Genomic DNA, 27,926 nt, shown 5'->3' on the forward strand with positions numbered 1-27,926 from the left:
TGAGTCCTTTCTCAGGTTGTTACCTGGGCATTCTCTGAGATGGGCCGGCCTCCCCAGGAGGCCTCTTGGCTTGCTCACAGGACAGGAGGTTCAATGTGGAGCTTCTGCCAGAATGCCCAGGGTCAAGGCGCCTTTTTCTTCTCTTCCTCTGCTTCCCTCTTCCTTTGTCTTGCTCTGCACCTCTCTCAGCTCTTTACCAGGAGGCTGACTTGGGGCCATTACCTGTCTGGTTCCACAGAAGACTCTGAAAAGCTGCCCCTCAGTTGACTTTCCATTCTCTCTTTTGTGCGTCTTGAACCCTTGACCATCACTGAGACGGGAGCTGGAGGAAAGAGGGAAAAGAGGAGGACCTAGTCCCTTTTTCTGTTCATTGAGGATGTTTTAAGCCTAAACAAAAGTAGACATTTTATCTGAGGATAAAAGTATCCTAAATAGATCCTGGCGGTATGACTTCAGGCACCCCTGTGCCCTGTCTGAATGTAGTTTCAGGCTGGTGGTTGAATAGGGTACTGAATATCTTTTCTGTTTCACCAAGGAACTCCACTGACGTCAAAAACAAGCCTACACCCCCAAGAGCATTTGAAAGAGAATCACATTGCTATGCAAAGGCAAGGAAGTGTCAGCAGAATTCCCTCATTCCCTTTCTACCACCCAGGCATAGCGCTGTAGGTTGACATGTTCACCAGGGCCTTCTAACTCTTCTCCTTGGGCTCAAGCTCTTTCTTTCCAGATAGCTGGTCTTTCAGACGGTTCAGTCAGTAGGCTTCAGTCGCCATTTTGAGTTCACAGGATTTACTGATACCTACTGTATGCCAGGCTCTGGGAATACAAAAGCGAATAGGACACCACCTGGATCAAAATATCCCTTTGCTTAAAAATGTTCATGGGTTTCCTATTTTCTGCATGTTCCACCTTCCCATCCAAACAGTCCCCACCTCCTCTAAGCTTTCCAGTCTTGCCGGACTCCAAGGCACTAAGCCCAGGGCCTGGAATGTCCTCTTTTCTCCCCACTGAGTCTGTTCAAACCCAGTCCAAGCCTCCCATCCTGGGGTTGGATGTCCCACCAGGATAAAGGATCTCCTTTCGTTCTGACTGGCTCCCAGGGAGGCAGCCCCACTTGCGCAAGAGGCTGAGATGCCAAAGGACTTGCTTGGAGTCAGCTCCTAGCAGGTGATGGAGTAGGGACCAGAAGCCACCCTCTCACCTCTCCTGGGAGGACGGCTCCCCTTCTCTTCTGTACTCTGCCAGCCCACACAAGAGGCGTCTGTCAGTAGTTACCTGCTGCCCCCTCCACACAGCTCGGCCCTTCAGGAGCCTTCCAGTGGCCTCCTCCTAGGTATTGACTCACCCAGGAAGCTGAGGCTCTGTCTGTACCTTTCATCTTACCCTGACTAGGGCTGGTGCCACCTGAAGAGAAAGGTGGAGGCACTCAGTAGAGGCCTCAAAAATGATTCTTCAGTTCTCCTAATCACAAGAGAAAATCAAAATCAACAACAACAACAACAACAAAAACCTCTCAATGAAGCAAGGTGGACACATGATCACAGGGACCCTCCCCCACATCATCCCACCATCCCATCACCCAGAGATGATGACAAAGGCCCAGAAAGTGCAGGTTGGCTTCAGACCTGCCAAGGGCCCCAGCCATCTGCTTCAGGGGGGTGTCCTATACTCATATACTGTAGCTCACGAAAATGCCTCCCTACCAACTTCTGCTGGAGGAAGCATGCTCTGTCTCTCCTGGGGGCCGGAGACTCTAGGGAAGGAAGACGCGCTGGAGGGAACAGAATGGAGAATCAGACACCAGAAAGACTTTGGGGGGATCCAGGGCGGGAAAGAGGGAGTGAGGAGAGAAGGAGGGCCGGCAGGGAACGGGGCGGAGGTGAGGCAGCGACGGGAGTCTCTGCGGAGTGGCCGCCCCCTCCCCTCCCCGCCCCGCCTCGCCACTCCTGCTGGCTCCGGGCCCTCCCCCTTCTCCCCCTTCTCCGCCACCCCCTTCCTCCCCCTCTTCCTCCTCCCGCTCCTCCTCCGGTGTGGATGGCGGCGGCCAGAGTCGGAGCCCCGGCGGCGCTGCCCGTGAGTGACCCACCCCAGGGGACAGTTGGGGGAGGGATGGGGATCCCCCTCTCCAGGGTGGGGCCACCCCCACTTGGCTGGGAAAGTTTGCGGGCGGGGAGCTCGGGCGCACCCGGATCGCGGGCATCTCAAGGGCTCGCTGGGCGCCCTCGGCGGGCGCCCCATCTCCCTCCCTCCGCCCCTGCCACCCCCAGAGGTGTCCCAGGAGGGCCCCAGCCGGGCTTCCCCTCCGCAGCTCGGCCCTGGGGCCGCGGGGACCTGGGGCTGGCTCTAAAGAGGTGGGAAACTCAAACAGCAAAGAAAAGAACTCAGACACACTTCCGAGGGCGGGGCCGGGGTCTCGTACAAACCCGCGCGCGGTCCGGGCCTCCCCGACCTGAGTCACCCTCCCTCGGGGGCTCCGGATCCCCCCACCTCCGGGACTCTCACCTGCCTCCTTCCCGGCTTCGGTTCTTCGCGCTGCTGCCCCTCCCCCGCCCCTTTCCCTGCGAGGCTCTGGTCCCCCAGCCTCCGGCCACGGCTGGTGTCTCCATCCCGGCTGTCCCCTCCAGCTCTAGTAGGCGATGGCCCAGGACGAGGGGCCGCAGCCGCAGGGGCCTCCACACTTGCCCCAACATTTCCTGCAGGAATGACCTTCACTGGGGTTTGGTGTTGGGTCCCCGGGACTCACAAACTCTACCTTGTGCGTCCAAGGGGAAGTTCAAATATATGCCTCCCTAGCATTTTCCTATTTCTGTTGGTTGGACAGTTTGGTTTTTTTTTAAAAGACTTTCCAACTCTCCTTTCTTCCAATAATAATGTTACCTCACCTAATTAGCCTTCCTAATTCCGAAAAAGATTAAAACCCAGGAAAAAAAATAATAAAAAGAAGAGTTAAAAAAAAAGAACGCTGGCTAAAAATAGTGAGCAGAACCCGATCTTTGGAAAATAAGTACTTCATTCCAGGCTTAAGTGTTGTGGGAGATGGGAGTTCAGTTTCGGCGTGTTTTCAGACTACCCCAAACAGACTGTGGGCCTCCCCCGGGCCAGAAGTTGTAATTTGCCTGACAGAAACCGCAGTGTTTGTTGGCATTCCCCAGCCTGGTGTGGGCGCTCTGCATGTTTCTCCCCTCTCCTGCGGGCTCTCCATCTCTCCCCCCCCGCCCCTCAACTCCCACTTTCTCAAAAACAGTTGCAAAGACGAGGCAGTGGAAGAGGCTAAAATGAGCAGGACCACAAAGAAAAAAACAGCCTCGCTTATTTTATTCCTGAGGCTGTTGCTTTAGCTTGCCTCTGATTGGCTGGAAGAATGTTCAGTTCGTTTGTGTGGTTTTCTGTCCGTTCTCATTAGGGTTGAATCAGTGTTTCCATGACAGGCTTAGTTCTCTGGGTGCTTAGAAGGAGCTCGTTAATTCTCAGATGGGTCTGGACAGATCAAGTCTGGAGTCTGGAGGGTTTTTGTTTGGTTTTGTCTTAGGGATAGATCTGGGTTGGTATGGCAAGCCTCTGCCCACTCCTTCAGAACTGGAGGGAGGTGGGAGGGAGCCCAGCTGAGGTTTGTTTCCACATGACCAAGAAGAAAGAGCTTTCCTGAGAAGTGAGCAGGATCACAGAGGGTGTTGAACTTTTAGGGAGAAAGCTGTCCTCAAGAACTTGAGCCATTCCTGCTTTCTCTATGAACACTACATGCGGGTGCAACAAATGTATGAGATCAGGTGCTGAGCAACCTGTCAAAACAGGGCAAGGTATTGAACTATTTGGAAATAAAGATTTCTTTTTTTTTTTTAAGATTTTTATTTATTTGAAAGAATGCGAGCAAGCGTGGGGGGCGAGGAGCAGAGGGAGAGGGACAAGCAGACTCTCCACTGAGCAGGGAGCCCGGCTGCGGGGGGGGGGGGGGTTGAGGGTTGGGGGGGTCCCTCCCAGGACCGAAGATCCTGACCTGAGCTGAAGTCAGCTGCTTACTGAGTCACCCAGGCACCCTGGAAATCAAGATTTCTTTAATTTTTTTTCATTGAAATAAAGGAGTTTAGTTTAAAAAGGATGTAATTCATTTTTCTCCACCGATTCAGTTTGACAGTTCCCCATTAGTATGAATTAGTAGGGTTTTACAGTGGTCTCAAAATGTCATTGATAAGGAAGTGCTGTTGACTTATTCAAGTAGAAAGCCTGTGAGTTTTGACCTTGTTTGGCCCAGTTACGTAGAAAAACAATGCACTCAGATAAAAATCTTTTCTTTCTTCCTCTTCCTGAGAATTTTTGATAGTGTCCTTAATGCTCTAGAAGTCAGCCTTATGCTGGTGGGAAAGAAATTGCCTTTCAGCCTCGTTTGGCTTTTGTGCCGCTTCACGGAATCTTGTTGAGCTGGGGGGTTTGCTGTGCAGCCCGGCAGGCTGTTCTGCATGATGGCGGCGTCATGCCGGCCAGGCGGGTGAAGGCTGAGGAGCAGGTAGTCTGGATGGTAAGAAGCAGCTGCATCCCCAGTTAGCCGATAGAAAGCAGCCAGTTGTCATCTGGAGGTGAGCTGGAGATGAGCTGGAAATACATGAAGTATGGGGTCTGCGAGAGTGGAAGGAGGGCGGGGATGGTTAAGAAGTAAAATAACCCAAACGATGTAGCCTTTCAAAATCATATTGTACAAGAATATGGTTTTAAAAGCAAGTTATGAAATAGAAAGCACTGTAATCTCAGTCTTTGCAAATACATCCAGAAAATATTGGAATTAGACACATCAAAGTGGATGGTAGGACTAGAGGTGCTTTTGAGGTTTTTTTTTTTTTTTGTCTTGCCAGTATTTGTCAGATTTTTTGCAGTAGTAATAGCTAACATTTGTTGAGTATAAAGCACTTGCATATGGTGTTTCATTTTAAAACTCTGTGAGGTAAGTACTGTTATTTTTCTTGTGAAACTATTATTCTCATGCAGCTAAAATCAGAAGGGTGACTTGCCAGGGTTGTGTAGCCATTATGTGCTAGAATCAGATCTTGAAGTCAGGTCGGTGCCCAAAGTCTATACATCTCAGTCACTACTGTCTGCTATCTTCCAGCCGTGTACTCTTCATATGATTTTAATTATAAGAAAAAAATATATATAGAAAAGGGAAGGCAAAGTATTCTGTACTTTTGTACAGTAAGAACTGATATTTTGGTTAATTGTAAAATGTCTCTGTCTTCCATCTCTTCTGTCCCTCACTGTCACTTCTCTTTGGAAGTCTTGGGAATTGTTCCAGACTTAGCCAGAGGTAGCTCACCTTGGCTTGGGAGCCAGCTGTACCTGCAAAAGGTATCCCAAATTCATTGGAAGCTTCCCTGGCAGCCTGGAGTTCCAGGAACCCCATGGGATTCCAGAGCAGTCCTGGTAGAAGGCAGGATTTTTAAAGTCGATCAGGCAAATTATGTCTTCAGAGCTCTGCCAGTATGGGCTTTCGTTGTTCTTGGCATTGTCAGGGGAGTGTGGTGGGTAGGAAGACCCAGGGGAAGCTCCCAGCTCCCATTTGCTTCTGTGTTATATAGAATATCAGGGTGGATAGGTCAAGGATTTACCATGGAACAGGAAAGAAAGAGAACAGCTCATTACCTCTTGGTGCTTATTACTATGAAAGCACAATAATAAACTATTTTTTCGAAGCCTGGCTATGTGAGTGATCCCATGCACTGGCAAAATGAATTGGTTTAGTGGAGGTGGAAATATTTGGTGTGAGTGATTCTAGGGGTAGTCTGGGAAAAAATGCCCACACCCTGTCCCACCTTGTACCATCACAGGCAGCCAGGCTCCCAGAGGTCCCTTTATCCACCCTCCTCCTGGAAAATACCTAAGGATCCCCAGAAGCTTGGGCTTTTTTTTTTTTTTTTTTAAACACATGGTCATTCAAATAACACACCTCAAGTTGGAGGCTTTATCTCCTCTACAAGGAAGAGATTCTGGAAAGCTGATGCTTCTAAATCACACTGTAGAAAAACAAATTCTAAGAGTCAAGGACTTCTTTCCCAAATTATCATGCTTGGACCAACGTTCCAGATCTTGTGTCCACTCAACTATGTGGGAAAGGTCTTTCTGGTCTCGGGGTCAGGAATGGTTCTTGTCAGCAACTTGGCTGTTCTGTGGATGCTGTGAGTCCTTTAATGACTGTTTCCCGTTTCTTATTTGGCCCAAAGGAAGCACATAGCCAACTTAGTGGCCTGCTTCTCGCATGTGTATAGGATGCTACTAGACACCTTGTATTTTCTGCCTGTACTTTTCCTTTGGTCCTACTTTTCTTACCTATTTCACAGGCACCCCTCAGAGATTTGGTTGTGGACCACTTGAGCAAAGTGAATATTGCAGGGGCTCCTGGGGCTCAGTCGATTAAGCGTACGGCTCTTGGTTTCGGCTCAGATCATGATCGCAGGGTCCTGGGATTGAGCCCCGCATTGGGCTCTGCACTCAGCGTGGAGTCTGCTTACAATTCTCTTTTCCCTCTGCCCCTCCCCCCATGCCTGAGCACACGCGCACGCTCTTTCTCTCTCTCTCTCTCTCTCAAAATAAATATAGTCTTTAAAAAGTGAGTATTGCAGTAAAGGGAGTCAGGTGAATTTTTTGGCTTCCCAGTGAGTAAAAATATTATGTTTACACCACACTATACTTTAAAATAAGGTGCAATATCATTACATCTAAAAAAAAAAAACAATGTACAGACCTTAATTAAGAAAATACTTTATTGCTTAAAAATGCTAACCATCATCTGAGTTTTTAGTGAGTGGCAATCACTAATCACAGATCACCATAACAAATATAATAATAACGAAAAAGTTGGAGGGGTGCCTGGGTGGCTCAGTTGGTTGAGCCTCCAGCTCTTGGTTTGGGGTCAGGTCAGGATCTCATGGGTCGTGGACTGAGCCTCACAACTGGCTCTCTGCTCAGTGGGGAGTCTCTCTCTCTGTCAAATAAATGAATAAATCTTAAAAAATAATAATGAAAAAGTTTGAAATATTGTGAGAATTACCAAAATGTGTCACAAGGTCATGTGAGCAAATGCTGTTGCAAAAATGGTGCCCATAGACTTGTTCTATGCAAGGTTGTTGCAAACCTTCGATTTGTAAAAAATGCGGTATCTGCAAAGTGCGCTGAAACAAGGTATGCCTGTACATTGTTTTGTCTTATTTATTCAGTGCAGTTTGCTACTGCTACTTTGAACACCTCACTTCTTCCCTCTGAGTTCTTTTTTCTTCGTGTGAACTTAGGAGTTCTTTCATAAAAGGGCTTTGGTAAACTTGAAAGTATTGATATTCCTGAAAATATCTTTATTTTGCTCTTACAAAGGAGAGTTTGAGTGTAGAATTTTTTAGACTCACAATGATTTCCCCTAAGTACTTAGAAGACATTACACCGTTGTCTTCTTGCGTCTGTTGCTACTTCTATGGGTACCAAGTAACCTTGGGCAAGTTACCTAATTTCTCTTAGTCTCCTTGTCTATTAAATAGATAATAGTATCCACTTGGAGGATAATTGTAAAGAGATAATGTATACAAAAGGTTCTGCCATACAAGGAGGCACACACTAATTGCTAGCTCTGACAATTACTTTTAATTTTTTTTCATAATTTCTTGGCTTCCTTGAATTTTACTAGTTCCTATAAACCTTAGTTTGTCTAGTTGCCCACAAAGACAAAATTGTGTTGGGATTTTTTAATTGCAGTTACATTCACATTATATTGCAGGGAACTGATACCTTTACAATAGTAGGTCTTCCCATCTTCTCCTTTCATTCAGGTGGATGGAGACTGGTGATTTTCCCTGTTAATGTCTAATACAATTTTTGCTGTGTTTATTTCCTGTGTTTTGTTGGTATTTTAGATGATATCTTTTTTCTTACTATGTTTTCAAATTGTCTATTTGCTGGCTCACAGAAGCGTTTCTGATTTGGGGATTTGATCTTGTATCTAGCTAGCATTCCAGCGGACTTCTCTTATTAGTTCTAAGAGTCTGTATGTAGGTATTTTTGAGTTCTCTAGGTAGACAATCACAAAACGATTCTGATTTTTTCCTTTTCATTCCTTATGATTCCTTATGATCTTTTTCTTGTGTTATTGCATTGGGTAGACCCTCCGGTACAAAGTTCAATAGTAGCATTGACAGCTGACCAACCAGTGTCCTAACTCTCACAACCCTGTTGAAAGAAGAGACTTTGTGGGGAGGTTCCTATTCCCTTTGGTCATGGAGATGACGTTCTCCCTCTGCTGAGCATTTGTGTTTACTTGTGTCTCTGACAGTGCAGACAGATTTATACTGAATGATTGATTCTATGTGACCGGCAGCATCTCCGGGAATGTTGTTTAAATCAGCAGAGCCTGTTTATGGGAAATATTTAAGGAAATCTATATAAGCATATCTTTCCCGTACAACCCCAACAAAACCTATTCATTTAAAGAAACTAGATCGGCAAATATCCTTGGCCTTCTCCCCTGGTCCTCACATCAGCCCTTTGTGATAATGGAAAAGAAATGAACTTTGGAGCCAGATCTGGGTTTGAGTTTAAGCTTTGCCACTAACTGGATGTGTGGCTATCTTAGTGTTTGGGCTGCCATGACAAAGTTCCACAGACAGAGTGGCTTGCGAACAGCAGAAGTCGATTTCTCATGGTTCTGGAGATAGCAGTCCAAGGGGAGGGGCCAGCATGGTTCTGGTGATGACCCTCTTCCGGGTTGCAGACAGCCTGCTTCTTACTACGTGCTTACACGGTAGGAGGGGTGAGGGAGCGGTCTGCAGCCTCTTGTGAGGGCACTGATCCCATTCAAGAGAATTCCACCCTCGTGACCCAATTACGTCGAAGGCCCCATCTCCTGATCCCATCACGTTGGGATCAGGATTTCAACATTTGAATTTTGGGAAGGCACACAAACTTTCAGACAATAGCAGTGGCCTTAGGCAAGTTACTTAACATCTCTGAGGCTAAGTTTCCTTTTCTATAAAACAGTGATAACAGGACCTGCCTTAAAAAGTTGTTGTGAAAATTGAGATAACAGGAAGTACTAGGGACCAAGTGGTTGACAAACGTTGAAGCTCACAGATGGTGGTCTCCTGTCATCTCCCCTCCTCTGCTCTATTTCTTTCAAATCAGGATTGTGCTTCAGACTAATCAGAAAGACTTCTGGGGCGAGGCCATAGGTATACCTTCTAATAACTTATGTTTTCTTGGTAATCAATGTAGATTTCTCTTGGATAAATTTCCTTAATACTTTGAATCACCATTTTGATTTTGCTTGTGTACCAACAGCTCTTAGTTGCCCTCCCAGCCTGTTGATGGACCTTACTGTTGAATAACCATGTTATTCTTTATGAACCATGCCTCTTTTTTTTTTAAAGATTTTATTTATTTATTCGACATAGATAGAGACAGCCAGCAAGAGAGGGAACACAAGCAGGAGGAGTGGGAGAGGAAGAAGCAGGCTCATAGCGGAGGAGCCTGATGTGGGGCTCGATCCCATAACTACGGGATCACGCCCTGAGCCGAAGGCAGACGCTCAACCGCTGTGCCACCCAGGCGCCCCTGAACCATGCCTCTCTTAACCACAAGAATCTCTCTTTGCTTTATCACTTGGTGTTCCTGTCCTTCTGAAGGTAAAAACGATTTCCTTATTGAAGATAACATTTTAAATGCAAAGACCCGAGGGAGAGTATATGAGAAGTGAATAACAAAATGACTTCTGGGACTGGGTTTTCCCAGGAGGGATCATGAAGTTCCTGAGCAATTGCAGGGTGGTTGGGGCGGGGCATTGACAAAGAAGAGGCAGCCATAGTGGGCAGAAGAACGGAAGGTATCCCTTGAGAGTTTCATAAGATCTAAAATCTGCCTATTTTACAACGTCGTTTATCTGGGCCCTGTGGAATCTTGTACTTGGCCCAGAGCTTTTTTTGCAAGTGTCTTATCAGGAATAATAATGATAGCAATGACTGTTCTTAAGTACAGGAAAAGAGCATCATGAAAACAAAACATAATTGGAATTAGGGGGATGTGCCTCCGTATAAATATCTGGAGCACAAAAATAACTTTTCCATTGCAGAGCTCAGCCCAGAGCTTCATGGAAGCAACACTGAGCATCTAATCTCAAACAGCCATGGCCCAGACACTCAGACAGGACTGTCGCACTGGCCCGTGTTCCTCCCTTGCAGAGCATTTTTCCCTAGCTCAGGGTAACTCGTGTTCAGGGCCAGTTTGGAGGCACTAGAAGACAGTCATCGATGCTACACACCTTGCTTTTGTTGGCCTTAGTTTCACGTTCATACCAACGCAGAGAAATGTTTCAGTCTCACATCTTAACAACTGAGAACCGCCCCTCCTGCAGCTCCAGGCTTGTTGCTTCTTTGTGGCCTGAAGCAGAACCTCGTAAATCTCGTGACCCCCCACCCCCACCCCCCGTGGCTGCCAGTAGGGGCTTCAGTGGAAGGGGCCCAGTGGGAGTCATTGTAATAGCACAGTGGCTACTTCCCAGGTGCTCCTGATTTTCAGAAAATTACCTTGAGGGGAAAAAAAAAGGGCTCAGGTGTTCCCGGGAACTGGGTGATAATGTCAGAATTTCCAGTTCCAAGAAGGCTCAGACTTGCCTAGATGAGCATTTTTCCCCCATAAAGAAAGAACTTGTTATTTTAGGCTTCCAGTCTCATCTTCTTTATCATTCTTCTTTGACTCTGAACTCCCAGTGGCAATGGCTCTGTACCACACGTGATGGGGGTTTCCCCAGGTTTAAACAGCGCCCTACTTGTCAGGATCTGCCTGCTTCCCACCCACACATTCCCCTCTCCTGCCAGATGTTCTCCTCGACTGCTCACACGTGCCCATCCGCAGGCGCACGTGGGCTTCAGCCAGCCACGTGGGGCAGCCCGCTGTAAACAGCACTGACGGTAGCCTGCTTGTTGCCCGTCTGGCCAGAGGGGGTGTCTCCCCGGAGCCTCAGGAGAGAGCGCCGCAGGGGCTACGCCAACTGCTCTCTGCCTCAAACAGGAGACCTGAAGAATCTCACCACCTGAGACAGGCGCTGGCTCCTTTACGGCTTCCTACTTGGTCTGAGCTCTTTGCCTTCCATTCTTGTGAAGAGCTGTTTTTTGCTTGTGTGTGTGTGTGTGTGTGTGTGTGTGTGTGTGTGTGTGCTTTAAAGATTTTATTTATTTGACAGAGAGAGCAAGCACAAGCAGGGAGAGCTGCAGAGGGAGAGGGAGAAGCAGGCTCCCCACCAAGCAGGGAGCCCGATTGGCATCATGACCTGAGCTGAAGGCAGATGTTTAACGGACTGAGCCACCCAGGCGCCCTGTGTTTGTTTGTTTGTTTCTTTATTTCATCCTTCCCTTCCTTTCTTTTCTTTTCTTTTTTTTAAATACCTTCCCTCTTAGAATTTTTCTGCTTGTCTTGTTTCTGACTCGTTGCCTTGCTCGGACTTGACGTACCTGCGCTTCTGAGCCCCGATCTACTTCATGTAGCCCTCCCCCCACCCCCTGCTGATGGGTGTTGGTCCCGCACGCAGTCACCACTCACTGAGCGGCGCTCTGTTGGAGGTGCCTGCACATCACGACTGGTCGCGATGCTCCAGCTCACTTCGTTTTTCTGTGGCCACCAGGTCACGGTGGAGAATGGTGATGATGATGTCATTCTGCAAAGCTTTGGGCAGCTTGGCCCCGTGCCATGAGGGATGGACGGGAAAGGCAGTCTCTTCTCTCCTCTCCTGTTTCAGACTTGCAAACCAAGTGTATGCAGGCAGGAGCCCTCGGGTTCAACCCTAGTTTCTTTCCTGCATTCCGACTATTGCCTCCTGTCTGGTTACCTGCCTCCGACCCTCCTGCCTTCTAGTCCATCCTCTACGATCAGAGCTTTCTTTCTAAAATTCTGATCTAATCCTGTTTCCTTTCTCTAAAGTCTTTCACTGAATCCTGTTGCCTTTAGGATAAAATCAAGCCCCTTGGCATGATACAGAAGGGCTTCTGTAGCTTCCTCACCTCTCTGCCTCTTTCACGGCAGCACCCATGGTAAGTCCTGGCTCCAGCCGGGCTCGTCCACCTGCAGAATCAGGTGCTCTTCTGCCGCCCTGTCTCTGCGCACACGCTCACTCACCTCTCTCCCCTGATCAAATCCTATCAGCTTTCAGGATTCAGCTTAGAAGCCTGCTCTTCCTGAGGCCTTTTCAAACGTCCACGGCTTCATTCCCCCACCACAGGGACATACACATCCCAGTACGTGCACTTACTGCCATCACTCTCCCCGATCTTAACTAAGCATCAGGCTGTGGGTCCCCACAGAACCCTGCATTAACAGAACCTGTGGGGATTGTGCCGGACAGGGAATGCGCTGGGCTAAGGGACTGTGGCTGTGTTCCCTCGTACCAGTGTGGAGCCCGTGTTAAGGATGCTCAGCCATCCCTGGTGAGTGAATGTGTGCGTGCATGAAAGAAATAATTAATCCGTACGCACACTGCACGTTCACGCACATCGAGGTGTCAGTCCCTATGGGAAGCTTACTCCATCTCACTGAGAACATTTACAAAGCACGTAGTAGGCGCTTAGTGAATGTCTATTGAGTCAAAGAAAGAATGAGTGCACACACACACAAACTATGGAAAATTTACCCTGGCTGTGTTACCTGAGTGAATCCTTTTACCCCTTTGGCCCTCTATTTCCTCATCTGTCAATGAGGTCTTAGAAAATATATTTAATGCCTATGGAACATTCTAGATTCAGTCTTCTTTAGAAGGCCTAAAGTCAAACGACCAGCTGCTTTCTATGAAGTGGCATGAATTTGGGACTCTCATGTTTTGGTCTTCTTGTGGAGTATGTTCGTGACAAGCCCTTAGCAGTGAGAGCAGCAAAGCCGAGACCCTTTTGGACCAGAGTTTGCCCAAAGGGGTAGGAGGAGGCCAAGACCTAGTTGGAAAGCAAACAGCTAGGGGGTCATGGCCAGGATGAGATGCTCTGAGCATGGCAGGGGCAGCAGTCAGCGTCCCACGGCAGTCTGAGGTCACAGCTGGCCAGAGATCACCAGGAACGAAGCCTTGAAGCGGGCTTGAGAATATGCTTTCATGGGTGTGTTGAAAATGCATCCCCCTCCTGGGCAAGTCTGTGGGAAGACTCAGTGCAGATCAACAAGACCAGCTGTCTCCACTTGTCTGAGGATGAGTAGGTGAAAAAGTGATTAGACTTAGCATGTGTCCCCGCAGAGCATAGATGGAAGCAAGGAGGAGGTTAATTTGGGGTTAATAGGAAGGAGAAGAGTTTAATCCTGTCCAAATGATAATGAGATGAACCCACTTATAAAGTGATGTGGTCTCCATTACTGAAAGAGTTCACGCAGCAGCTGCATAATTCCTCAGCAGAGATGTCGTATTAGAGATTCCTCGCTTGGGAAGGTTGGACCAGACGATGTTCAGAGGGTTTTTCTGATTCTGAGAAAGCCTTTGCTTCCCATGTCCTCCCCAAATCTTGTTTGGGGACACACTTCTCAGATTTTGTAGCCCATCCTTCTGGGACGTGGTCTCAGCGCACCCCACTGTCCTGGTGACCAGCCTTTGGGAACTCTTTAGTCTTTGAATGTGCCCCTTAACGTGGAGCGCTCTGGATTGGACATCATGTGCCAGGATGTGGCCTGGCCGGCATCTTTGCGGACATTACACAATTTTTGTAGGTAGTGGGCCTATTAATTCCTCTTCTCTCTCCTCACTCTGAGCTGAGCTGTGAAAGCAAACGCACTGAGCCTCGGCTTCTGGTGGGTCTCATGCCACCGCAGGTGGTACATGGACTTCATTTCCTTCCGTCCACTTTTCTCTGCTGGAGTTGAACTTGACGTGTCTCTGAGGTGGATCTTCTCCTCCAGACATGGACCCTCAGGCGTGGGGAATACTTTCTGTACTGGGAACTTCCATGGCATTCCATCTGGACCTTCTCAGGTGCCTCCCATTTCACCCCAAATGTCTTCTTGCTCTATTATTTGTTCCTGGCCCCCCTTCTTGTTCCTTTCCCATCTCTTCTCTGCACTCCCCATGCCCGCTGAATACTACAATATTTCAACTTGTGCAGTGTTTTTCTTTTCGAATTCTTTGCCTTCTTGGCATCCTGGTGAATAGGAATGCGGATGGCTTGTCAGTTCCATTGTGCATATGAAGAAAAATGCCCGGCGAGGTTAAGTGATGCGCTTAATTTCCTGGCAGGACTGAGAGGCCAGAACCTGGTTTTCTGACTTCCGGCCCGGCCTCCCCGCTCCCCGCCCCCGGTCCTGGAACTCATGCCGCGTTTGCTCATGGCACTAGAGTCCCAAAGAACATCAAGTTTTGCTCTGTGTGTGGTCATCGTACCAAAAGAGTTTACCCGGGGAACAGTCCCCGGCCTCCAGAGACTCTTAATCAGAGACCACACTGAAATAAATGAACAAGCGTAAAAAGAGAAGAAGAATTTACAGAGGGCTTCATATTTTTCAAAGACACTTCTGTGTCCTTCATCTTATATGATGCTCCCCAAAGCCCTTAGATGTCATGTGAGCCGTCCGTTGTGTGGAGTCCAGACTTGAGGTGGGGGGAGGAGGCCCTGGGCAGACACTGGCTCCTGGTCCACAAATTTTCCCTGTGGCCATGCTCCACGAAAACCAGGAAAAGGGAATGAGTTGTTTCCCTCTGGTATCAAAGGCAGTGGAGACTTAGGGTGCAGGCCTAGGGTTCTGGGTTTGGCAGTTGGTCCAAGAAGCAGCCTCAGGCCATGATGGGAGGTGGGAGCTGGGCCACGGGGCTGGGGTAGGCGCAGCGGGGCAGACTCTGACCCTGGATATCAGGCCGGCTCCCGCAGACTGGAATATAGGGCCAGATGGGGAGGAAGCGTGCAAGCTGGGAGAGGTGGTTGTTAAGATAGGGGCGAGGTGGGCTCAGCCTCCTGTGGAGAGAGATGGCCTTCTAAGATCTAGTAGATACAGCGGTGGGGATTCTGGCGTGTGGAGAGGTACTGTTCTCACGAAATGTGAGTCTTGTTATAATTGCGGGGGTATTTGGCCATTTATTCTTACCGAACATAAGAAAATCTCTAGCATATTTAAAGTTTAGTTTTTCTTATGGGGACTTTCTTTATGTAAGTGCGTATGTATCTGTCTATATATCAATATATCATCTCACATATAGTTAGTCTCATTAAGCACTTAACCAGACCATGGGAGTGCAAAGTATTTTCCTTCATTTATCATTATGAAACTGAGACCCAAAGAGGGTAATTAGTTTGCTTCAAGCCCCACAATTACTTAGAAGCTGAGCCAAGTTCAAAATCTATGTTTCTTGAACTCTTTTATTGGTGCTTATAACTGCTTTCCCCGTGGTAAGCAGTTTCTAACCTTCAAGGCGGAGGCTTTGAAGAGAAATAGAGAAAAACACCTTTGTAATTAATACTCAGGGTTTTGCTTTATCTTTAAAGGCTGGTCAACCTAAATGCAGAGTTGAACCATAATGCAAGCCCTTTTTGTTTCAATCCCGGGGGGGGGGGCATTGGTATGGTTGTTATTCACTCCTTAAGTGAACCAGAAACAAGTCCTCTTCTTAGATTTGGAATTAACGTCTGTGTGTGGTGCCTCCTGTCCTGTGGCCCAGCAGGGCAGTCCAGCAGGAAGAGAGCGCTGGGTTTTCTTGGCACAGTGGCTATTGAGAGGGCAAGGGTCATGGTTTAGCCAGCCTGGCTTCTCCTGTGGTGAAGGAAGGTCGCTGTCCTTAAGCTCCCAGGGTTCATATCTGTGATTCAGCTGCCCCCTTAGACCCTTACAGCCTGGGCTAGGGCGCAGGCCTGAGCTCCTTCAACCCCTCCTGCTCCTGTAATGGGCACACAAGGCTCTGATTGAGCCTTGGGAACTGAGTCCCACAAACTGAGCAGGGCCGATCCCAGAGATACCTGGTCCTATTGGCTCAGCCTGATACCCAGCATGCCCTTCCCAAAGGCCCTCCCTCCCCCAGGCGGAACCCACTGGGCTGCCTGGGTCAGGGTGGGGCTTCAATGGAGATCCTGTACTTCCTGGGAAGCCTGGGCCTGGGGTGCGTTTTTCCCTGTCGGATTGTCCTGATGCTGCTTCTTCCTTCTTCCCTTTCAGCCAGAAGCAGCCTTTCTGCACTTTCTCTGGCCTGGTTCTTGCCCTACAGGGAGCCCGTAAGAAACTCTGACATGGCCCAGAACCTGACTTCAGTGTCAGGGACATTTTTCACTTATCCATCAAATGTTTATTGGGCCTATCACCCTATGCCAGGGCAGGGCACCCCGGCATGAAGAAGATCCTGCCAGTCCCTGTCCGGGGGTCGGGCCCCACCTCGAATGGAGACCCCAGGAAACATCAGCCTGCGGTGATGAGTGCTACTGGGAACTCCAGACTGGGTTCCTGGCCAGTCACCTACTCGGGGGTGAGTGCCCTGGGGCTGTGTGTTTGTGCCACACTTTGCAGCTCTCGACGTCTGCCTTCGCAGGCTTGCTCTGCTGAGCCCGGGCTGCATTGCCCACTGCCCCACGTATGTATTGCTGTAGAACCAGCACTCCAGATCCGTCCACTGACGGATGAATGGACACACACACTGGGGTATACGTATGCAGTGGAGCGTTTTTCAGCGTTAAAGAGGAGGGGAATCCTGGCATGTACTTCAACATGGATGAACCTTGAAGACAGTATGTGAAGTGAAATAAACGAGTCACAAACAAGACAAATATTGTACGATTCCCCTTCTATGAGGTCTTTAGAGTAGTCACGTTCGTAGAGACAGAAAGTAGAATGGTGGTGGCTGCCGGGGGCTGGGATGGGACGTGCACAGTTCGTGTTTAAGGGGAACACAGTCTCAATCCGGGAAGATGGAAAGTTCTGGAGATGGATGGTCGTGAGGGTTGCACAACCATGTGGTTGAGTGTACTAAATACCACAGAACTGCTCTCTGTAAAGCGGTTCAAAGGGTAGCTTTTATGTGAATGTACTTTTACCACACAAAAACGTGTAGAGGCTTAGAATCAGAATTTCGTATTCTCTCTCCTGGTTCTGTGGGTTGACTGGGCTCAGCTGGGTGGTTCTTGCTTAGAGCTTCTCATATAGTTGTAGTCAGATGGCGACCGAGGCTGGAATCACTGAAAGCTCAAGTGGCCGGATGTGCAGGATGGCATCTCAGTGTGGCTCCCCCACCCAGCTTGGGCTTCATGTGTGGTGGCCCAGGTCTCCCACAAAGCAGGAAACGCAGCGTCTGGGTCATTTCAGGCCTGTGGCTAGAATTGTCACAGCGTTCCTTCTGTCACACTAGATTGGTCTGAGCAGTGATGGGCCTACCCAGGTCCAAGGGAAGGGGAAATAGAGCCTCCTTGCTCCATGGCATTCCAGAAAAGCATTAGATGGGAGATACTGTTGTGGCTATCTTTGGAAAACTTCTATCCTGAAGCATGGTTGCAGGAGTCCTAAAGAGTTTGGATAAGAAGGGGTCTTCAGGGAGGCACATACTTGTCTGCAGACCTCTTTTGTAGGAGAATTCATAGATTGCTAAGAGTTTGAATCTTCATAAATTATTCAGACTTGTAGAAGCCACTTGCTAGCAATGACTTGTTCTAACTTACAGAGCCAGAATGAAGCAGAGTGGGCCCAAAACCTCCCAAGCACTGGCCCCCCGGCTTCCAGGCTGGCCAAACAGCTGTAGGGACCTCACCCAGAGGGACGTTTCTTGCTGTGAGCAGTAAGTAGTAGGAGGGGCTGGTGGAGAGAAGGGTATGGCGAGAGAGGCCCTGGCAGGGTCCAGTGGAGGCCTGCCCGTGTCTTAGAGCTGGATGAGGCCCTGGTGCTGGGCTGGACCTGTCAGGAGCTCGTGGGCCTCACTGGGCCTCACATACGCAGAGGCAATTGGGAGCTCTGTGAGGACACTGGGAGTTACTCATTTTAATGGAGACTCAGAGTGGAGAGGAAGGAGGCCTTTCTGCTACAGTGCTCAAGCTCCCAGGCTGATAGTAGAGATAGTAAGGCTTTTTTTTTTTTTTTAAGTTTATTTATTTATTAAGTAATCTCTACACCCAACATAGGGCTTGAACTCATGACCCTGAGATCAAGAGTCTTATGCTCTTCTCAATGAGCCAGCCAGGCATAGTTGAGATGTCAGTGGACAAATCTATTCGTTCACATCTACTTACATGTTTCTAATTAGACTTTGCTGTAAGTGCAGAATTCTTTGTCAAAAGCATGTAGTGGCCTTTGAAGTGCAATGAAGTTCACAAGTATTTTGCACGCACTCCCTGCAGACCGAGAGACACAAATATTATTTTTGTGTGTGATGTCTGCATTTGAGACTAAGAGCCCAAGTAAATGTTGATCTTCTGTACTTGTTTTATAAATAGGACTTTCATAAGTGATTTTTAAAACCTTAGGATTGCTCCAGGGAGCCTGGGTGGCTCAGCTGGTTAAGCATCTGCCTTCGGCTGAGGTCACAGACACAGGGTCCTGGGATTGAGTCCCGCATTGGGCTCTGCTCAGCGGGGAGTCTCCTTCTCCTTCTCCCTCTGCCTCTGCCCCTCCCCCTTGGTCATGCTCTCTCTTTCTCAGATAAATAAATAAAATCTTAAAAAAAAAAGATTTGCTTGGGTTGTTACATATGTACATTTGTGGAATTCCTGGGAGTGAGGGTTGAGCAAATGTGCTTTGGTTCTCTGTAAGTCAGTGGTTCCTGCCTATGTATTTGCAGTGATGTGGACATTTCCACGTGAGCTTGGTGGTCAGCAACAGCCCAGGACAGACCAAGGATAAACCAAAATGCATTTGATCGGAGGCTCGCACAGCCCGGCTCACTCTGACGTCATCTCTGGCTTATGGTCCAGTTTGGGCAGCCAGAGGGGATAACTGTGCATAACTGGGTTTGTGTCTGCCCCGTGTGGGGTGGATGAAGCCGGGCGGGGGGCTCTCCCTTAGCTGGTGTTCACTGGCACGTGACTCGGTGCACAGGAACATGGGCAGCGGGTACGTCCCCAGTGCCTCATCTGCCGCCCTGTGCCTCTGTTCTAGTAGATGTCCCCTCCCCGGGAGCCTCCCTGCCCCCGAACCAGGGCCGTCCTCTCCCAAAGTCCCAGTGCGCTTTGTTTTAGCTCAGGAGGGTGAGCACATTTTGTCTTTGTTGTTTCCTCTGTTCTTCCCAACCAGATTATAAGCACCTTAGGAGCAGGGATCTAGGGATAACGGCCTCTCTTTATGCACCTGCCATCCTGCAGGTGTGACTTTATTTAGTGTCACAAGAGGCCTGTCCGTTTGCTCTGGCTGCCATGACAGAAAAGCACAGCCTCTGGGGCTTAAGCAACAGAAATAACGTTTCTCGCAGTTCTAGAGGCTGGAAATCCAAGAGCAAGGTGTTGGCAGGTTTGGTTGCTTCTGAGGCCTCTCTCCTTGGCTCTGTCCTTACGTGGCCTTTTCTCTGTGTGTCGGCCTCTCTGGTGTCTCTCTGTGTCCTGACTTCTTGCGAGGACAGCGGGCAGACTGGCTCAGGGCCGACCCGAAGGGCCTCATTTCCACAGAATCAACTCTTAGAGGCCCTCCCTCTAACTACAGTCACATTCTGAAGTATGGGGTATTAGGGCTGAGTTTGGGGGAGGGCACCACGAACACTAAAGGTTAACTGTTATCATCCTTTTTTTCACACCCGAGGAAGGGGAAGCTCGGGGAAGTAACGTCACCTGCCCCCGTCGCACAGCTGGTCAGTGGCGGTGCTGGGATTCACACACCGTCTCTCTAACTTCCAAACCCTTCTTTCCCCACCACGCCAGTCAGGTCTTACTGGTTTCTGCTGTCTGCCTGGTGTTTCAGCCAGGACCCAGCCCTTAGAAGATACTGTGACTGTTTGCTGAGCGAATGCACAGGGAGCTGGGGGACACAAATTTGTACCAGAACGTGCGGCAGAAGGGCCCCAGAGCCCAGCAGCCAAGGATCAAGGTCCTGGGTCTCTCCGAGCAGGTGGTGATGGTCCTTGTCAGACCATTCTAATCTGAACGCAGCATGATGGGCGTGTGGGAGGGACTCACATTCTAAAGCATTAAATATCCTTCCTGGGCCATTTAGCTACAGCTTCTTTTGAAAACACTAAAAGTAATTACATGGTAATTAAGATAAATTACTGGACCGATTTTCATAGCAGAGTGGTTGCTATTGGTTCCCTACCCCCCACCCCTAAATATTTAAGGCAGAGAGAGATCCTCTTTAGAGTTCTTTAAACTTCCAGGGCTTTCTGCTTGTTTTCAGGAGGGCCCCTGGGCCTGCAGAGAAGAGGGGAAAGAGGAGATTTGCATGTTTCAGATGTGTGATCAGAGCCAGGCCCCCTTCAGCTGACTTTATCCCACATCTTTTTCATGGTTGCCTTTGAGAATGCAGAATCGAAATCCGAAGAAATCCGGGAGCCACCCTCCAGTTACCACAGTGCCCTGCACCCCCGCCTAGCCCTGGGGGCCCCTGACGAGATAATGCCTTTTCTCATTTCCGACTCTTGAGCGCCTTGCTCTTCCCACTGGAGAGCCCACGGGAATATAAATACCAGAAGGCAGCCCTGAAAGCCGGCCTTGTTTGCCGGCCCTCTCCTGCCCGAAGGCTTGCTTGTCTGCCTCCTTCCCTTGGCCGGGGGCAGGCTGGATTTTTTGGAGAGTGGGAAGTCCTGGGGCCCTTTAGTGCTTCTGAGACCAGAATGCAGATAGGGTTCAAAGAGGGGGGTTGTTACTAGGGCTGCCAGGAACCAGTCCACCTGGGAGACAGTGCCACCCCAGAGCTGCAGAAACCCAGAAACTGGGGGCTGGGGGTTGAGGTGGCCAAGACACGGACCACTGAGCCCAGCCTCTGCCTGTGGGCCCGAGCATCTCTGTTACCTTTACTTCCACACGGCAGCCTGGCCTCCCCCCAGCCTCCACTGCTGAAATTGCTCCTACCCCCTTACCGCCGACCTGGTCAGTAAACCCAGAGGTCTCATCTCGGCTGTCCCTGCCCTCTGCTGCTCTTCGGGGCCCCAAGAGGACATTCTTTCCTGCCTTGGGGGTCCTTGTACCTCCTGGTTTTACCTTGGCCTCTTGGATGTGTCTCACTTTCTCCCTTTCTTTTCCGCCTCCTAGAAGGTGGCCAGTCCTCAGCTTTGGATGCCATATGGCCTTTCCTGTTCTCTCCTGCCTTTGGCTCTCACCTCGCCTAGGAAGACACCCAACTCCTCATGTGTAGCCCCTGGTTTTTTTCTCCAAGTACTGTCTGTGTTTCTAGCTCCTTGCTAGATATTTCCAGTTGGAGCACCTCAGACCTGACTGATGCGTGTGGCCCTGCCCTTCTTCCTGCTGCTTCTGTGGCTTCACGTTTCTCAGTGGCAGACTCCCCCTTTTCCTGTGTTTTCTAGATCACGTTGGTGTCCGAGTCCTGTCAAGGTGACTTCTCTCCTGTTGCGATTTCTGCCCCGGTAGTCAGTGTGGTGGAGTGGAAAGAGCATGAGATCTGGGGCCCACACAGGCTTCGATTCTTATAGCACCCTTTTCTGGCTATGCCCCTCAGGCACGTTGCCCAGCCTAAGTGTCCAGTGCTTGACTACACACTAGACGCAGGCAGAAGGGTGGGACACCTTGCGCGGCGTTCTCAGCTCACTGACCTTCTCAGCAAAGAGCAGGGTTTCTTGGGGGCCGGGTACTTTTCACCGTGGGGGCTCTGCTGTGCTCAGTAGGGTGTTTAGTAGCAACCCTGCCCCCTCCCCCCGCCCCCAGGCATGACAACTGAGCTTGGCCACAAACACGGCCAAGTGTCCCCTGGGAAGTTAAGTCATGCCCGTGGGGACCCACCGGAACAGAGCCGTGTGGAGCCTTGGGTGTCAGTGACGAGCGTGGTCCCAGGTTTTCAGCCCCGTGTGGAGAAGGACTGCGTCATTTCTGAGCCGTCTCTTCTGATGCCTTTCGACGTCCGCAGGTACTGCGCCGACTCGCTTAAGCAGTGCTTTTTATCTCACAGCTCAGCTCAGCGCCTTGGTTTTCTCTTGCCGGAGACTGGGAGACCATTCGGGGCTAGACCGGAGCCCCGGGGCCCTCGTCGCTGTCCCCTGCAGGCCTGGCACAGCCTGCTGCTCGGCCGGGGGCCGCTACGACGCTCAGCGCTGACTCGGGACCCTCACTCGTAAGCACTGCGCTAACCATTGTTTGAGTGCCCATGAAGTAACGTTTGACTTACTAACTTAGCATGAACGTATTTGGACCTTAGAAAGTAGGTGTTACTCGTTTCACTTTGTAGATGAGGACACTGATGATGTCAAGTCGCATGCCTCGGGGGTCATAAGCAGAGGAAGTGAGGTGAGAGGCCGGGGACTTGGACACGAGAGCCTATATGCTAGACCTCTGTGTTCTTCTGCCCTTGTGGGTTGAACCTTTGCTGTGACTAAAGGACAGGAGCCCATGAAGGAGGAACTCCTCTTAACTGTGGCTCAGGAGGTCCCCATCTTGCCACCTGTAGGTCCTCAGGACAGAGAGCAGACGTTTAGGCCGGGCAGACGGCTGGTTGAGACCATGAGTCCCAGCGTGGTGTCCAGCACCAGGAAGACTCTGACTGAGGTATCCTTCCTTCACACCTTGGATGACACTTGGCTATGGAATGTGCTGGGTGCTCACTCTTCCCTAGGAGAATAGCCCAAGAGTTAAGTGTCACTTGCTAAAGTGGCAGATGAGAGGCTGAGCCCAGCCCCATAGCCCCACACAGTGCCTTCCCTGACCCTCTGTAGTGGGAGGCTGAGGAGGGTCCCAGAACCCTGTGAAGGGAAGATGAACAGGTGCTGGGGCTTCGTGGGGTTGGGGAGAGATGGGCTGTGGCTCCATGGCCCCGGCCGAGTGTGCTGTGGACATCCTGCAGCATTGCAGAGCCTGATTTCCATGCGAGAGACTGAGGGTCTCCGGTGTGCTCCCTGCCTTGGCCAGGAGGGGCCAAGAGCATGTTCTGGAATGTTCTGAGGCAAACCATCCATGTGGATCTTTGAGGAGAGCTGCCCGTTACCCCCTCCTGGAGCCCATGAGAATGTTAGCATTCTGTGGGCCCTGGAAAGGAATGCTGTGAAGAGACCTGTAAACCCTTGTTTAACCAGAATTTGTCAAACACATTTGACCACGGGTCTTTCTCCCCATGCCTGTTAACTTCTCTCTACTTTGGGTGATGCCGTCTTCAAGGAGAACCCCTGAGCAGGCACAAGGGACTAAGATAGGAACAGATCACATCTGGAGAGCAGGGCAGATAGAAGCATGGTCATGTGCCAGACAGAATGGACACCCAGTTCTAGAAAAGGGTCTGTAGCAAGTTGACCTGATGCTAAAGCAACCTGCAGGGTCTGAGCATTTTCCTTTCTTCCTGACTAGAGAAAGGCAGGTTAGAATGGGGGGACAAGGGAAAGCAAACGAGGGAGAGAAAGAGAGTAGATATACCAAGTACCCATTATGTGGCAATTTATATATGAGGCAAATATCACCATTTTACCGATGAAGAAACTGAGGCTGAGAGACCTCTGCTTAGCAGATTCCCATAGCGTTTATGACACTGACATGAACATGGTGTGCCGACTCTGCCTTGGTGAGAAGAATAACATTCTGAAATCAGAATGGCCCATCCAGCCCCCAATTTTTTCTTTGTTCGTATAAAGACCATCTCCTGAGACTGGTCGGTTTGGCTTGATGTCTGTTTATACTACTCTCTAAATTTCAGAAATGAGCAGATTATTAAAAGAAGGTTAAAAAAGTAGCCAGGATCCAAATTCATCCTGGAAAGGGGAAGGTTAAATCCATAGGGGAGGTGTGGGGTGGGGGAGTTGAGCTGGAACCGGCACAGATAATATTTGAAGGCACGGATAGGTTGGGCTGTGGTTTAGTATTTTACAAATGGTATTTCCTGTCACATAGCTGAACTAAATAGCACACATGTTCGTGATTAAAGAGGACGGGCTGCGGAACATCTGTGGTAATAGCGCAGGCACTCCATGCAGCGGGCACTTCTGTGACCTAAGGTGAGGCTGTGGGCTGCAAGGGTTTTCACTGCACGTAGGGTTTTGTGTTGTCTTAGAAGTCCTTTCGGTTTCAAAAGTTTGGTTGCCCCTTTAAAGGGAAAAATTCCCTAGGAAGGATATCTTAAACCCTCACATAGCAAACCTTTGTGAATGCGTTCTGCACACGGGCCGTCCCTGACTTTGGCTTCGTTTCTGGGACGTACTTCCCAGAATGGCAAGGAGGGTGACTAGATCGCGGACCTCCAACCCAGCAAGAGCCACAGGGAGGCTCTGCAAACGCAGCCCCCCTCTGGTTCCAGTGCTGCAGTTGAGGAGTCCAGCCCTGGATTCCTTCTTTGGGGGATGGCCAATGAAACCACACAGATCCTGGCATAAAGACATTCTTTCTCTAGATTATGCAGCATTGTTGTGTGGAGTAAAAAAGCACAGGCATAAAAGGACTAAATCCAGCCCTTGCAGAGGCAGGACGTCGCTGAGGGTCCAGATGTGTTCCTGAGGCTTGAGTAGGAGTCAGCCTGACAGTGACAGCCGGGTGGAGCTGATAGCAGGAGGTGACTGCTAGGTGCCTGTGATGCGTCCCTGAGCTGAACACCCCTTCCACGGCCGCCCTCCCCCCACATCTGGCGGCTACAGAGAGGCCAGATCCCAGGGACCGTCTGAGAGGGTGGTGTTCTTCACAAGTGGGGACGGTCTTCAGCTGCAGACGACCAGGAAGGCTCATGCGACCACCAAATGCATCTAATTTGATTTTGATCATCTCCAGGAAAAGGTAGAGCTTCATGTTTACACTGTGGTTTCTGAATGAAGGGAAGGAAATCTGCAAAGAACAGCAGGAATAGACCCTCGAGAGCAGTGCGGGGTGGGTGGCGTGGGCGATGCGGGGAGGTACATGAGGTTTGGGGAATGCAGCAGTACAGGATGGCCTCGTACTAGTAGGGGGGGCACCTGAGGGTATCCGCTGGGCAGCAAGGCTGAAAAACTGTTCATCGCTCGGGGTGGGGTGGCTGGTTGATGCAGTCTAGAAGGGACAGGAATTAGGACAGGCCGCGTTACGAAAGCCAGTCTCGGAATTGACCCAAATTGCTACTGAGCTGTTGTTCCTGAGCAATCATGGGGAAGACTGTCTCAGAGTTTGTCCTTCCCACAGCCTGATATCCAGGCGGCGGATATCTGTGGTGCCTTTGTCTAGAAATAGGCTCTTCCCAGGTGAGAACCGCATCTTGCCAGCTTAGAGAGTTCCTGCCTCCACTTAGGAATGGCCTTAGTGAAACGTAGAGTGGTGGGACGTGTTCGGAAATGAGAATTAGGACACCAGCACCAGCAAGTCATTGGATCTCTTGGGACCTCTTGGGTGGTGGGTGTTGGAATCAGACAGATCTGCCTCTTTTGGGCTGGGTGACTTTAGACAAGTAGTTTAACCTCTCTGTGACTTATTTTCCTCTTCTACAACATGATATTATTACCTAATGGGGTTGCGAGGGTGAAATGCACACACAGCCCTTAGCATACCAAGAGCACATAGCAAGTATTTGATAAATGTTTGCTGGTGTGGTTAATTGAGTAAAATACTTCCAATTTCTGCCTAACTCTGAAATGTATGGTTCTTTGAACTGAGGAGGGCAGCATAGAGATTTCCTTTATGGGAAACTGAAAAGACTATTTAAAATTATTCACTCAAAAATGCATTGAACTGCCTAGTGATGTCAGACATTTGTAGACAATGTGGAAAATGCCCTAACGAATGAGACATAATCCCTCTCTGAAAAAGCTTCACTCTGACTCTCAAAAAACATATGAATTTTTCCTACAACAACTTGATGATTTTCATCCCCAGTTCTTTTGGTGAGATAATTATGCCATACTGTGCTACTTTTTCATAAGGCTTATTGCAATATTTCTAATAATATTTAAGGTGTTGCTATTTTTGAAAGATTTCCTTTTTAAAACAGTTTTGAATAAATTCATAATCTCCGTGATACCCTTATAAGAATTCCAGGATGGTTTCTTCAGTGAAAGAAAGGGGTGCAGTCCCGGGATTGTGTGTGAGTGCAGACTCTCGTGTTTGCTGTGGCCCGCGGCCTACCTTTGCTGATCCAACGTTTAGAAAGGTGGGGATAATTATTTCAGGGCTTCCCTCAGTATTTTGGGGGCAGTTCAACTCTGGTACACCCAAGAGAATGTGCCAGGCCCTGAATGCCATCTGTCATGTGTGTTGAGGTAAAAGGTTGAAAACCACTGTCTACCTGTATCCTCCTTATTCCCAGTGTCCGTAGGCGTGTGCACGTACTTTTAATTTGTTCTTGAGTTCAGTGCACTCTGATGCTACTTTGAAAATGGGCAGCTCAAAAGGATGTCTAATAGTTTAAGGAGAAGCAAACACTCCTCTAGAAACCTTCAAAACCCAGAGATTGATTTCCAGCAGCTTCTACCATACTACATTTTTCTTCTCTGTCTGCACCTCATTTGGTCTTGGTGTCTTGCCCCATCTCTGAATTTTGTCTGGCATTGTTTTCCAGGAGTTAGCAGGATAATCCAGATTGACTGAAAACAGACCTCTGGAAGGATTAGGGCATGTGGGGTGGGATGAAATCCACAGCTGAGCAAAGAGCCACGGAATCCAACCAGAGGCACCTTTACTTTGGGGGAAGGCAGCTGGGGACATTGTGCCTGGATTCCCAGCTCTGTGCTAAATGGATCCTAGACTCTGGAGAAGGTGCCCAGGTGCTGTGGTCTACTCTGGATTGTGGTAAATTTAAATGAGATGTTGCCTGTGACAGGGCTCTGTAAATGTAGGACTTGGGGCCCTCGGGGAGGCAGAGACCCATTGAGATTCTGCCCCATTTGCAGTGCTGAAAAAATCCTGAGGCTCATTGGGTGCTGCTGCTCGAATACTTTTGGTTCCAATGTCTTGAAGGAGGTGGGGTGAAGTTGCAGATGACTGAGGCAGTCACTCACTCTGGCTTTCGCATCCCTCCCTGAGGCTCAGGGGGCCTTGGACAGACGGGGAGGCTCTGGAAAGGCTGTGGCCTTCTTTCCCCGCTGAAGGAGGGGGTGAGTTAGGAGGGAAGGAAGGGGAGGGAAAGACTTGGATGGAATTGATTCTAGTTGTTGGCTTTAGGGAAACTGATGGTGGGGGCTTTGAGACTAAAATAGAAAGATGAGGTCATATGGGAGGAAGAGGCAGAAGAGGTCAGAGAGAAATGAAATGAGTGTGGAAAGGATTGATAAGGAAGGGCAGCAAGAGGGATATAGAAGAGGAGCAAGAAGAGAAGAGTGGGAAGCGCACCTGCCCTTGACCGTGGGTCGCCAGTCTTAGCCCGTCGTTCCAAGTCCTGCCTTTTCAACACGGACAAAGGTTTGGGCTCCTCTTGGGCACGATGCAAAATTCTGTTTGGTTGTATTAAACTCACATTACAGGTGCTGAGTCCTGCATAGGGGGAAGAGCACATTCTGCATAGATTTTGTGTTTAAGGTAGGTGATTTTTTGCAAGGTGTGCTTTTTAGAGTTCAAGGGTCGCTTAAAAAGTCATGAAATTGATTTCTTTATCTGGTTTATGGAAATTACTTTTTTTTTTCCCCATAAGAAGCAAAACCTCTGAAGAAACCAGTATCCCTGTCCGAAATTTTGAAGCTACCCTTAGAAAACAGATGAGGCAAAATGTTTGGTATAGGTCAGAATAGGAGTCCATCTAGAGCAGGCTGATTTCTTCTCTTAGTCTTCCTTTTTTCTCTCTTTTTAATAAAGCCAGCTGACATAAATATTTACATGATCGATCTCTCACCCCATATGGAGAGTGATTTTTGGCTGGCTTCCTTCTGAAGAGCATAGGGTAGGATGGGTCAAGAAATCCTGCTGCTGTTTTCCTGCCTCTCAGCCTCCCGGCGGTGTCTCATTGAAACATGGCTCTGCCTG

At 49.3% G+C, this 27,926-nt stretch overlaps 1 protein-coding gene across 3 annotated transcripts in view; it reads left to right on the forward strand.

Annotated features, from left to right (window-relative positions):
* The first annotated feature begins 1,990 nt into the window (after positions 1-1,990).
* The window catches only part of STON1 (stonin 1), a 47,695-nt gene continuing 21,759 nt past the window's right edge, over positions 1,991-27,926 (forward strand). Inside the window, exons 1-2 of one of the 3 annotated variants that reach the window (XM_045787953.2) lie at positions 2,027-2,076; positions 21,988-22,149. The gene's annotated coding sequence lies outside the window, so the exon portion shown is untranslated. Of the gene's footprint in view, positions 2,077-21,987; positions 22,150-24,440; positions 24,783-27,926 lie in introns of those variants that run through there. The other 2 variants (XM_045787952.2, XM_045787954.2) reach the window with 2 other exon arrangements.

This window comes from Ursus americanus, chromosome 7 (genome assembly GCF_024610735.1).
Source record: "Ursus americanus isolate L20-20 chromosome 7, mUrsAme1.1.p, whole genome shotgun sequence".
Taxonomy (NCBI): domain Eukaryota; kingdom Metazoa; phylum Chordata; class Mammalia; order Carnivora; family Ursidae; genus Ursus; species Ursus americanus.